The sequence below is a fragment of the Elephantulus edwardii genome, unplaced genomic scaffold, assembly GCF_000299155.1.
Source record: "Elephantulus edwardii isolate Elephantulus edwardi_28Jun2011 unplaced genomic scaffold, EleEdw1.0 scaffold00002, whole genome shotgun sequence".
In the NCBI taxonomy this organism is placed as follows: domain Eukaryota; kingdom Metazoa; phylum Chordata; class Mammalia; order Macroscelidea; family Macroscelididae; genus Elephantulus; species Elephantulus edwardii.
Window position 1 is genome coordinate 36240642 of NW_006399752.1, and position 14050 is coordinate 36254691.

The window sequence follows — 14050 nt, forward strand, 5'->3', positions numbered from 1 at the left end:
CTTTCAGAAACCAAACTATCTATCTGTAACATAACTTAACAGCAATGCAGGCAGACCCTGACTGAAGGTGTATTCGAGTTAGGATAAATTGCACATACGTTATCTTGGTTTTGTATATCTTATTCCTAGTAATAGGTTCTGTGTACGATGCTACAGTGCATACTTTTCTGATATTATTCTTCTTAATTCTTAAGTTATTCCAATAGTGGGTTTATAAAGATAGGAATAATAAAAGTCAGTAATACCCAAAGTCTCTGTAAATTTTTATTGAAATTAATAATAAGTTTTAAAAAGTCAATAATAATGAAAAATTTCAAAAAGGTATTCGACTTACATCAGATGTGACTTAGAATCACTGAGATAGAAAGCTCTTATCAGTCATGACCACTGGACATTAAGGATGGCTGTTGTTAGGCTGAGTCCGTTACAATTTGTAGCAACCTTGTAAACATGGCCCTAGATGTTCATCGGGACAGAAACCTCACTCTCCCTGCACCAGCCTCACCAGCTCCTCCATGCAAAAGCTGACAGCTGCAGTCACCAAATCAATCCATCTTGTTGAGGCTCTTCCTCTTTTTACTGACTTGCTACTTTTCCAGTATGAAATCTTTTTTCCAAGGACTACCTCCTCCTAACAGCATGTTCAAAATAAGCAAGATAAAGTTTAAACATCCTTGACTATGAAGAGCACTCTGGGTGCATTTCCTCCAAGACAGATTTTTGTTTGCTGTTTTGGCAGTTCAGGGAATATTCAACACTCCTTTCCAACATCACATGTCAAAAGCATCAATTCTTCTTTAGTCTTCCTTATTCACCAGCCAACTTTAACATACATACAAAGCAAATGAAAATACTGTTTGGCTGAGGCACACCTTAATATCTGTGGTCTTGGACAAGTTAAAGAGGTCTTTACAATCAGATGGCAAAGAGACAAAGTCCCCAAAATCACAGACAATAAAAGAGATGCAAATCAAAACTACAGGGAGCTAAAAAAAAATTTAAAAAAAAACTACAGGGAGCTAAACACCTCACCCCAGTATCAGTGGCAAAGCTTAACAGGATAGCAAGTAATAATCACTGGAGAATATGCAGAGAGATAGGCACTCTTACACATTGTTGGTGAGATTGCAAAATGGTCCAACCACTCCAGAAGGTAATTTGGCATTTCCTCAAAAAGCTGAGCAAAGAAATTCCATATGACCTAGCTATTCCACTGCTTGGAATATACCCCGAGAAAACTAGAACTGAGACACTAGAAATGGAGACTTGTACACCAATGTCACAACAATATTATTCACCAACACAAATACATGGAAACATGCCATGCACATTTCCAACTACAATGGAACGGATTGAGAAATTATGGAGTACTTACACAATGGAATATTATGCAGCACACAGGAGCAATGACTTAAAAAATTGCTACATAACTTGGCGGGGGTGATGGGGACTGGAGAGTATCAATGTGGAGTGAACAAACTCAAGCCCCTTAAGTACAAATACCGTATAAGACCATTATTGTTAAAATAGAAAGAAAACTTGCAAAACGTGTATGACGATCCAAGGGGGGAGGGTGGGAGCAGAAGGGTGAAGATGGGCAGGGGGAAGTCACAGGGCCACTCAATTCCATGGGTAGAGAGACTGGTAGAAAAAGGAAATGGGAAAGATCCAGTGAGGATGTGAAAGACAGGGCAATGGTGGGCATAGTTCAATGCTGACTAATTTTATAAAATATAATGAATGGAAATGAGTATATGACATACAATGTGAATGAAGGATAGTGTGAAACACAATGTACATGAACTTTGTAAGCAAACAAATATAAAATAATTTTTTTAATTTAAAAACCCTTAATGCTATGGTAAAGCCATTTAATAAAAACTAGCATTGTCTTTATTGCAAGAATTTTGAGCTATTTATATACTTTCCATGCTGTCCAAGTTTAAAGAATGGAATAAAGTCTTCATTCACACACCACACAAAGAGGTCTTTAAAAACAGCTTTGTCTGATGGAACATATCTTTTGGTTTCTTGACTGCTGCTATGGGTAAATTTTACCATGGGTTAAATTTAAGTGGTCAGAAGTAGGATCAGAAGCCATCTGTGCTGGATAGCAAAGCTTATTTTTCCTCTGGTATATTATGTTGTCTCTTGAAGCACTGGAAGATGTTTGTTTAAATTATGAAAAATAGTACAATAGTACTCGTCTTGCCTGGTCAGGAGGATTATTATGAGGATCAAAAAAGGGTAACATGAAGGCACTTTGTAAATAGAAAGCAATACACAATGTAAGAGATTATTAGTAGTATGATCAGTACTAGTGTTGTTATACACTGTCCGGCTGGTTCTAACTCACAGCTGGCCCTCAAGTGGGTTTTCAGAGGCTAATACTCACAAGAGAGTGTCCATCTTTCTCCTGTGGAGCAGTGAGTGGATCTGTGCCACTCGGGGTGACACCACAGCTCCTTACCTCTCTGCCACCAGAGCTCCCTTATTATCAGCATTAGGAACAGGATAGACAATAATAGTTGTGAAAATCAGGACCTGTGGTGGATCCAAGTGACATGGAATCACTGACAACTTCACTAATTCTTCCATCTATCATGATGCAGCTTGTTGGCCCGGTGGTGAGGACTTTGGTTTTCTTGACATTGAGATGTAATCTATGGTGAAGGGTACAGTCTTTAGTTTCTGCAGTAAGTGCTTCAAATCTTCTTCCCTTTCAGTAAACAAAGCGTGTCACCTGCATAATGCAAGTTGCTCATGAGTCTTCCTCCAAACCTGAGGAGGATCCTTCTTCATATAGAACGCGGTACTTTTCTGCTATACAGTATAGCTTCTCAAAGTGTTTACTCAGCATCCAAATGGAACAGATACGGAGAAAGGATACAATTCTAATGCACATCTTTGCTGATTTTAACCATGCAGTGTTCCCTTTTCTTGTTCAGACAACTTCTTCTTGGTCTGTGTACAGGTTTCACACAGGGACATGTAAGGTTTGGGACTTTCCACTCTTCTCAATATTATATATCATTTATTATGATCCACACAAGCACATGAATTCGTAAATATCTTTCTGATATTCTCCCCACCTAACATCAGCAGTGAGATCCCATATCCCACAGTGTATTCTGAATCTAGCTTGAATTTCTGGCAGTTCCGTGTCAATGTACTGTTCTAGACATTTAAAATAAAAACCCTTCTTCAAGATTTTGCTTCTGTGTGGTATCAATGGTAGTGTTTGATAGTTTCCACATTCTGTTAGATCACCCTTCTTGAAAACAGGAACAAATATGGATCTCTTGAAGGCCACTGGCAGAGACAGTGAGCAAGTTCAGGGCTGCATACGTTTGCGGAAACATTCCAAATGGTATTCCATCAATTCCTGGGGACTTATTTTTTGCCAATGCCTTCAGTGCAGCTTGGACTTCATTCAGTATGACTACTTTCTGAAATGGTTCAGCGTTTGAGAGGTTCAATTCTTTTTGGCACAGTGATGCTGTGTGCTCCTTCCACCTTCTTTTGCTCCTTCCTGTATCGTTCAACACTGTCTTATCAGAGTACCATCCTGCGGTAGCTTGTGTGGGTTGCTGTGACCCTGGAAGTTGTGCTACTGATACTTCAAACGCCGGGAGCAGAGTCCCTCAGAGGGACAGGCGCAGCAGAGCTTCTGGTCCAAGACAGACTAAGTATCTTTGTGCCACCACCTGGTGCTGTGCTTGAAAGAGGAGCCCCTCAGGCTGGAAGGCCTTGAAAACCTGACGGGGACAGAGCTGGCTCTCAGAGTAGTGCCAACCTTCACGGGGAAGACAGAGCAGAGCTTTTACCTAGTCAAGGACCTTCATATGCTGATGTGACAAGTCTCAAAGGGAAGAGAAACAATGGCAAACAACCACAATAACAGGAACAGGGAACGTACAAAAAGGAATCTAGGAAAACTGGAAATTGTACAAAATGAAGTGTGATACAAAGAAACCAACCTTACAGATCCCAGTGTGCTGACATGACTGGACTGCTCACTGTGCATCAGACCATCACACGAGCCTTAGGATCCACCTGCCCAATGCTTAGCGTTCCTTTTGCTTTCGGACAGACAGAAGGGCCGATGTGCTGGTACCAAGCCCCACTCCCCCCAGCCTGTGTGCCTCCTTACACCTGGGGTTGAAAGCCTGGAGTCATCCCTGCCAGAACGCCTGTCCACAGTGAGAGCGCAGGACCGCCACCAGTCAGGAAGCAAAGGGCGCAGAGGTCAGGAGAGTGGCCAAGGCCACAGGCTCGGGACTTGGCAGGTCTGAAAACCACCCTCTGATGCCACAGATGGCCCAGCTCCTCAGCACAGGGCCTCTAATTCGTGAATTCCCCTCTTTCTGAAAAGCTGCCGCTGGCTCTCCTGGCTCTGCCTGTCCACCCTCACCCTGAGAACAGTTTTGTGAGCCTCTCACTTCCTCTGTGTGGCACATCTGGAGTGGCTTTGGCATCCAACCAAACCTTAGCTGACAAGGAAACAGGAACCCTGAAAGGGGCTGTTCCATCTAATAAGCTCAGGAGATGCAGTGGGCGAATCCCAACAGATTGCCTTTGGCAAGGTATTTTGAGAAATAGACAAGGTCTGTCGAAAATGGCTACTTTTGAAGCAGAACAGAATGAGAAAAGACTAGTGAGCAAACGCCTCCCAGGCTGGAAAAGCTTCTGTGGCCCAAACACCAGGAGGCTGCTGTGGGCACTGGCGGTCAGTCCCACCCACAGTGACACTCAGGACAGAGCTGCATCCCAGGGGCGGGCTGACAGGCCCTCTGTGCTCCCAGGGCTGCTTCCACTGGGTGTCATTGTTCTGAGGTTCACGCGGGGTTAATATGAAAACTCACTCAAAGTGGATGAAGGACCCAAACATAAGAACTAAAATCATAAAACACTTCGAACAAGCACAGGCAAAATGCTTAGTTTTCAACAACAGACTCTCAGACAGGACAGCAAATGACAAGAGAGATCAAGCAGGATTCATCAAAATGAAAACCTGTTGTGTAACCAAGTCTTTACAACAACATCAAGAGACAATTTACAGAATGGGAGAAAATGTTTAGAACCACATATCCTACAAGGTTTTAATATTCAGAACAAAGAATTTCAGTAGCTCAACAATATATATGCTGCTATTGTTGTTGTTAAGTGCTGCTGAGTTATAGACAACTCATAGTGACAAAATGAATGAGACTTGAACACTTGTATAACTTTCATAATTTATCCAAGTTTTTATATATTTTTTACACACACACACACACACACACACACACACACACACATATCCCTATTAAAAATGGGAAAAAGACTAAATGTACATTTCACACAAAAAGATGCTGTTATGTGCCATCGAGTTGCCTGTGACTGATTACAACCCTATTCACAACAGCTCTGAAACTTGCCCTGTCCTGTGGCAGTTGCACTGACTCCGACACACCAACCACTATTGTCCTGGTTACTGAATCAATCCAACTCACTTGGGGTCTTCCTCTCCTGTGCTGTCCTTTCACCCTTCCAAACATGATGTCCTTCTCCAAGGATCAGTCCCTCCTGGCCACATGCACAAAGTCTGTGTGATGGAGTTTCAAAATCCTAGCCTCCAAGGAGAAACTTGGTTTCACCCTTTCCAAGACAGACCTATTTGTTTTCTTGGCAGTCCATGGAATGTTCAAGACTCTTCTCCAGCACCACAAGTCAAAGGCATCAATTCTTCTGTTGTCCTTAGTCATTGTCCAGACCTCGCAAGTAACTGCGAAGATCGTGGCCTGGATCTAACAAGATTTCACTGCGCTCACTCACACTGCCTCCGAGTCAGAACCAACTGAGGGCTGCCCCTCCACTGAGTTTCTGAGGCTGGAAATAGCTCAGGGGATTGTTCAGCTTTTCCCCCCTCACAGCTGTGAGATTCGAACCACCAGAGATGTGTGGCCTTTGGGTTTGCAGCTCAACTCCCTACAAACTACACCACCAGAGATTCCTTCACTCTCACTGGTTTGACTATTATCAAAAAAGCACAAAACAAGACTTGTGGGCAAGGATGTGGCAGATCTGAAACCTCATCTACTGCTAGTAGAACTGTAAAATGATACCCCAAAGACATGAAAACGGGAATGTGAACAGAGAAACGTACACCAGTGTTCATATCAGCAATATCCACAAGAGCCTAAAACATCCAATAGACAAATGAATAAAATACAGTACACATACACAATGGCATACTGTCTGTTGTTAAGTGCTGTTGAGTCAAGTACGACTCATAGTGACCTTGTGAATGACAGATATGAACCTGTCCTAGTCTGTACCACTCTTGTCATCCTCAACCCATTTGAGTCCCTTACTGCAGATACTGTATCAATCTATCTCATTAAGGGTAGTCTTCTCCTTTGCTTACTCTCCACTTTTCCAAGCATGATGTCTCTTTCCAAGAAACAGCCTCTCCTAACATGTCCAAAAATGTGAGGCAAAGCCTCATTATCTTTGCCTCTAAGGAGCACTCTGGCTACACTTTCTCCAAGTTATAGCTGTTCTTTTGGTAGTCCGTGAGATATTTGCCACTTTTCTCCAACACAGCTCAAATACATCAATTCCTCTCCTGTCGTCCTTTATTTATTCTCCAGCTCTTAGTTGCACTGCAGGTGACTGAAAAGACTGTGGCTTTTATCAGGCACACATTGGTCTTTAAACGGACACAACTGCTCTTCAGCATTTTGGAGAGATTCCTGACAGCAGACTTGCCCAATACAATATACCTCCTTATCTCCTGACTGTTAGTACCAAGAGTGTTGACTGTGGATTCGAGGAAGATAAAGTTGATGACAACTTCAATCTTTTCTCATCCATCATGATGTTGCCTCTTGGCAATGCTGTGTTGTTGCTGTGCACTGTCAAGTCAGAACCACCCCTTAAATGACCCTCCAGTAGGTTTTCAGAAGCAGTAACTGCACAAGAGATTGCTCATCCTTCTCCAGCAGAGCAGCTGGTAGATTTGAACCTTCTGCCTTTGGTACTGCAGTGCAGCTTCTTGCCAGTAGACCACCAGAGCTCCCTACCAAATTATTCAGCCATAAAAAAAGGAAGTTCTGATCCATGTTACAAAATGGATCTATCTTACAAAGTGAGACTAGGCAGGTGTATTTAAATGTACCAAATGGTCAATGTTACTAACAAACGTCAATGTATTAGTACTTACCAGGTGAGTATGAGGAAGGAGAGGGGTGAATCACTGCAAAGGGGCCACTGAGGTCCTGTTATGAAACCCACTGACTCACAGCTATTTCCCCCCAGAAGAAATAGAACTGTCCCATATATTTTCCCTGGCTACGAATCTTCATAGGAGCAACCAGTAAATCAAACCAAATCTGCTGCAAAGGCCTTCTTTAAGGTATTAAATAGCAAGGATGTCACTTTGGGGACTAAGGTGCACTTGAACCAAGCCATGGTATTTTCACGGTAGCGTCATATGTATAGGAAAGCTGGACAATGAGCAACGAAGATCAAAGAAGAATGGATGCTTCTGAATTATGGTGTGGGTGAAGAATACTGAGTAGCACCATGGACCGCCAGAAAAACAAGCAAATCTCTCCTAGAGCAAGGACAGCAGAATGATCTCTAGAAGCCTGAACGGAGATGCTCCATCACACAAACACTGGACATGTTCTCTCTCTGCCGTGAAGTGAGCGCCGATACACAGATGACCCTCTGCCAGATTTCCAAGGCTATGAATAGCACAGGAGAGGACTGCACACCTTACATGGTATCAGGAGGGTCAATCCCTGGATAGAACATATGCTTGATCCAAGTGGAGGGTCAGTGATAAGATCCTCTGGGAGATGGACTGACGCAATGGCGGCAACAACTGGCTCAAGCTTATCAATGACTGAGCATCGCACAGACTCTGAAGGCCAGGGAGTTTGCTGCTTCTGCAACAGGAATACAGGAATCAGAACTGACTCCATGGCATCAAATAAGCAATTTACTTTTTCCACAATGTTATATAGCTGGAACCATACAAGACATGGCCTTTTCACTCTGGTTCCTATCTTCCACGTCTTGTCATGGCTGGCTTGTCAGGGTATGTCACAACTCTTAAAGACTGGATAATATTTCTCAGCACTGATACACCAGCTTGTCTAGCTATTCATCTATTTATGGATATTCTCAGTTGCTTCTGGTTTGTGAAGACAATTAATGTCATTTCTCACTTTCTGTTATCCTTGGCTTTTCTGGCTAGATTTCTAAAATTCATTGATCTTTTCAAAGAATCAGCTTTTTATTTAATCTGTTTTATATTTTACCAATTTATTTTCTTTTCCTCTGTAGTAAGAATCTACACTGCAATCCCAAAGGCACACAGAAGTCATCAGCTGTTCCGCAAAGGAAGGATAGACAGTTTCCACCCATGTGTTTTTTGTTGTCGTTGCTGTTATGATGTGCCTTCGAGTTAGCTCTGAACCCTGTTCTATCTCGAGCCAATCTCACTGTCTCTGACACATCTACATCCATTAAACCAGTAACTGCGTCAACGCACCTCATCTGGAGTCTTTCTCTCCTGTGTTGTCTGTCCCTCCACCTTTTCAAGCATAAAGCCCTCCAAGGACTGGTCTCTCCTGAGCACATGACCAAAGTACGTGTGATAGAGCTTCAAATGTCTTGCCTCAAAGGAATAGCCTGATTTCACCCTCTCCAAGATAGATTTGTTTGTTCTCTTGGCAGTCATGGTATGTTCAATAGTCTTCTCCAGCACCACAACTCAAAGGCATCAATATGTCTTTTCTATCCTCATTCATTGTACAGCTCTCTGATGCATAGCAATAAATGCAAAGACCATGGTTTGGAAGGCGCACCTTAGTCTTCAGACTGACATTGCTGCTCCTCAGTACTCTAGAGAGGTACCTGACAGACTTTCCCAATACAATTTGTATTTTGATTCTCTGGCTATTGGTACCAAGAGTGCTGATTATGAAGTCAAGCAAGCTAAAGTTAACAATTTCCACCTCTTCTCCATCTATCAGGACTGGCCTCTGTCTATCACCAATTGGCCCAGTGGTGAGAACCTTTGTTTTCATGATGTTGATCTTCAATCCATGTTGAAGGCTGTAATCCTTGACCTTCTGCAGCAAACGCCTTAAGTCCGCCTCAGTTTCAGCAACCAAGGTTGTGTCACCTGCATAGCACAAGCTGTAGATGAGTCCTCCTCCAATCCTGATGCCACATTCCTCCTCATAAAGTCTAACCTCCTAAATTATCTGTTTCGCATATAGATTGGAAAGGTATGGTGACAGGATCATCTCTGACACACACTTTTTCAGATTTTGAACCATGCAGTGTTTCCTTGCTCAGTCCTGGTGACTGTTTCCTAGTCCAAGTATAGGTTTCTGGGATTTCCATTCCTCTCAAGGTTAGCCACAATTTGTTGTGACCCACACAGTCAAATGCCTTTGCATGAAACACATATAGATATTGTTCTGGTTTCATACAGAGTCTCTGCTTTCACCAAAGATCCATCAGTTATTGGCTATAATGTCCCTAGTATCACAGTCTCTTCTGAACCCAGCCTGCACTTCTGATGGTTCTTTGTCAATATACTGTTCCAATTGTTTCTGGATAATCCTCTGTAGGATCTTGCTTGTGTGTTATATTAATGATATATATTTTTTCCAATGATTTCCACACTCTGTTGGATCACCTTTTTTTGGAGTGGGAATGAATATGGATCTGTCTTACAGTCAGCTGGCCAGGTAGTTGTTCTCCAGATTTCCTGGCACAATTTGGTGAATCCATGTAAGGCTGCATTTGTTTGTTGAAATATGTCAATTGGTATTCCATCAATTCCAGGGGCATTTTTTTTAAATTTAAATTTATTATTAATTTCAGTAAAAACTTACAGAGACTTTGGATTTCCATTCATTCATTGTTGCACTTTTCCCCTCTCCCAACCCTCCCCCCGCCCAGTACATGACCCTCTTGGAAAAGTAAAAGAAAAATTCTTTCACTGTTTTACAAACCCTCCCCCAGATCGACTCCACCATGTAGCCTTCGCTCTAGACTCCTGTCATGACAAAAATACCTAATCACATACCCCTTTTAAACAGTTTTCTCCCTCATCTGTTTCAATGCAGTATACATTACTGAACCCATGTTTCTCAGTTTCTCCCCAACCCCGAGGTCAGTCCCGTTTTACAACAGTGGCACCATGCAGTATTTGTCCTTTTGTGACTGAGATACTTCACTCAGCATAATGTCCTCCAGGGTCACCCATTTTGAATAATATTGCATGAGTTCCTTGTTTTTCAATGCAGCATAGTTTTCCATTGTGTGAATATACCACAGCTTCTCTATCCATTCGTTTCTTGATAGGCATTTAGGTTGTTTCCAACTCCTTGCTATTGTAAACAAAGCCACAATAAACATGGGTGTGCATATATCTGCTTGGATGTCAGTTATGGTCTCTTTGGGGTATATTCCCAGTAGTGGAATTGCTGGGTCAAATGGTATCTCTATTTGCAACTTTCTGAGAAAGCGCCACACCACCTTCCACAGTGGTTACACCACAGGGGCCTTTTTTTTTTACCAATTCCTTCAGAACAGCTTAAACTTCCTCCTTCATCACCACTGCCATGTAATGAAATTCTTTTTTGTCAGCCAATTCTTTTTAGTACAGTGACTCTGTGTACTTCTATCTTCTTTTGATGTTTCCTGAGTCATTCAACATTCTGCCCACAGTATTCTTAGGTATTGCAACTCAAGGCTTGATTTACTGCCTCTGAAAACCCATTTAAGGGTCAGCTATGGGTCAGTTTCAATTCAACTGCCTCCAACAAAAACAACTACTTGCTGTAGGTTTCTTAAGGTAGAAGTTAAGGACATAGACTTGATTTATTTTTGAAGTGAGTACTTTTTTTTATTTTTATTGTGGTTTGAGTCATAGTTAACAAAGCAAATTAATTTTTCATTCAGCTATTCATATACATTTTATTGTATAACACTCTTTTCAATACCTAAAATGAAATCACACTTTCTCCATTTCTCCTCTACTTTCCATTCACCCTTCTACATCTTCTTGTCTTCCATTTCTTAAGTGATATTGTGCTGATCATTCTTTATTGCATATTGTTTTTCTTTTCACGGGACACTGATCTTAGATCTTTCTTTCCCTTCTGATCCATACGCATTTGATACTATAAATTTCCCTCTTTCATCCTTAAAGTTTTGGTGTATTTTCTTCCATTTCAATTTCATTCAAAGCATTTTAAAATTTCTCTTAAGATTGTTTTGGCCTATCAACAAACGAATGGATAGTGAAGCTCTGGTATATTCACACAATGGAATACTATGCTGCATTGAAAAACAAGGAACTCATGAAATATTATTCAAAATGGGTGACCCTGGAGGACATTATGCTGAGTGAAATATCTCAGTCACAAAAGGACAAATACTGCACAGTGCCACTGACATAAAACAGGACTGACATCGGGCTTGGGGGAAACTAAGAAAAAAAGGAGATAAATAATGTATACTGCATTGAAATGATGAGGGAAAGAACTGCTTAAAAGGAATATATTATTACGTATTATTGGCCTGACAACAGGATAGAATAAGAGCTGCATAGTCAAGTGGACTGGGGGAATTGTGCAAACAATGAAAGAATTTTTTTTTCCAAAGAGAAAAGACAACTGGGCAGGGGGTAAGCAAGGAGGAAAATGTGCAATAATGAATGAATGGAAATCCAAGTTCTATATAAAACTTTCATTAAAATCTCAATAAAAATTTTTTGTAAGATTGCTTTGGCCCTCTAAAATTTTTTTCCTACTTACACACGTGTATTACAGAACACTCAGATGATACAGAAATGACTGAGTAGGACAAGAACATCTGACATACCCCCATGCACCATTTCTTCCAGAGCTCAGGGAGGCTCGTGTACATTTTCAAAGGCCCACACTGGTCTTACCATCAGTTCTGTGACTTCTTGTAGCTACTGCCTCACCACAACCTTATTCCAGTGTTGAGTATAAATGTTGTTGAAAAACTGTCAATCTGGTTGGTGAAAAGGTTGTGGGGGTTTTCTCAAAGGGAAAAAAAGCTCTTCGCTTTATTCCTCTATTAGCAGTTTTCTTAGTGGCCTTCTTCCCTTAAAGTGACTTGTGTCTTTGTTGTTTGGTGCCATATAGTCAACTACAACTCACAGTGACCGCTGAACAACAGATCGAAATCCTGCCCTGCCAAGCCCATCATGAGCCCACTGTGTTTTAGAATATCCCTTTTCTTCATTTTCCCATTCAGAGATATTATTGTTTTACTTATTTGAAACTGTCGTTTGTAATTAGATATATTTCCTAACTATTCTACATTTTGTTTTGTTTTTCACCACTATAAGGTTTGTTGTTGTTGTTGTTGTTAAGTGCCGTCGAGTTGCAGGCGACTCATAGCGACCCTATGAAGGAGAGTCCTCGACGCTTGGGTGCCTTTCATTCTCTCTCCAGGTTCATAGGATAGGGTTTATTAGGGAAGCTATACTTCAGGTTGGCAGCAGGACTGCTTTCATAATCAAAAAAGTCAATTCTAGATCTATCCTGAAATACAATGTGGTGAGTGGCAGGATAATATCCATACACATACAAGGAAGTACAGTGAATACCACTATCATTCAAATATATGCACCAACAACTAGAGCCACAGAAGAGGAAATAGAAGATTTCTACCAACTTCAGCAGTCAGAAATCAATCAAACATGCAATCAAGATGCATTGATAATAATGAATGATTGGAATGCAAAAGTCGGGAACGGGGAAGAAGGACCAGTAGCTAGAAAACATGGACTTGGTGACAGAAATGAAGCTGGAGGTAGAACAGTAGAATTCTGCACATTCAGTGATTTATTAATTGCAAATACCTTTTTTTTTCAAATACCTTTTATAAGAAACACAAACGCAGGCTATACAGCTATACATCTGAATGTCACCTGATGGTATGCACAGGAATCAAACAGATTACATCTGTGGAAAGAATCACTGGAGAAGCTCAGTATCAGTTATGAAAATCAGGCCAGGTACTGACTGTGAAACAGACCACCAACAACTTATATGCAAGTTCAAGCTGCAGCTGAAGAAAATCAAATCAAATCCACAGGAACCAAAATTTGATCTGCAGTTTATCCCATTTGAGTGCATGTAACTGTCATCTCCACACCGGGTCCAGGTACGTGCCCTGTTCAGCTGAGCTACATGATGATCAAGCAGCTTTCTAGAATGATCATCAAGCTGCTTCCTAGTCCTTCTAATGTGTGTGGGCATCTTCATCCCAAAGTCATATATCCATCTCATCCCTGACTTGTTGTTATGTGCCACTGAATCATCTGCAACTCAAAGCAACCTAATAATGTACAAGAGCCCTAAGCCTGGCTCTATCATGTGCCAATCTCATTGTCTCTGACACACCTACCCCATTACCCCAGGACTCACTGAGTCAATCCATCTCATCGAGGGTCTTCCTCTCTTGTGCTGTCCCTCCACCCCCTCATCATTGACTATGAACTGGAAAAAAACCATTGTCTCCTGCTTACTTGTGTTTCTTCGTCCAGCCATTCTCATTTCTTTAGTGGCTATCTTTATTTATCTTGCTATTGAGATGTTGTAGTTCTACTTAATGATTGTTGTTAGGTGCTGCTGAGTCAAGTATAACAGCAAACCTACAAACAGCACCTCTGTCTTCTCCTGTGCCATCCTGAGAATCCCTGACACACTCGAGCTCGCTACAGAAGTCACTGGTCACTTCCCCTTGTTGAGGCTCTTCCTCCCTTTCCCCATCACTACTCTTTCCAAGCATGCTGACCCTTTCCAAGAAACAGCCTCTACTAGCAACATGCTGAAAGTATGTTAGACCAAGCTTTGCCATCTGTGCCTCCAGGGAGCACTCTGGCTGCAGCTTCTCTAAGACATTTCTGGTTTTTGGCAGTCCACTGATATTCAGTACTCGTCAACAACGCCACAGCTCTTATTCATTGTCCAGCTTTCAGAAGCATGTTGTTGTTGTT

The 14050-nt window shown here is 41.7% G+C and overlaps 1 protein-coding gene across 1 annotated transcript in view; it reads right to left on the reverse strand.

The window, feature by feature from the left end:
- Positions 1-14050, reverse strand: part of MOK (MOK protein kinase) — a 59730-nt gene that overhangs the window by 31268 nt on the left and 14412 nt on the right. The gene's annotated exons all lie outside the window — the stretch shown is intronic.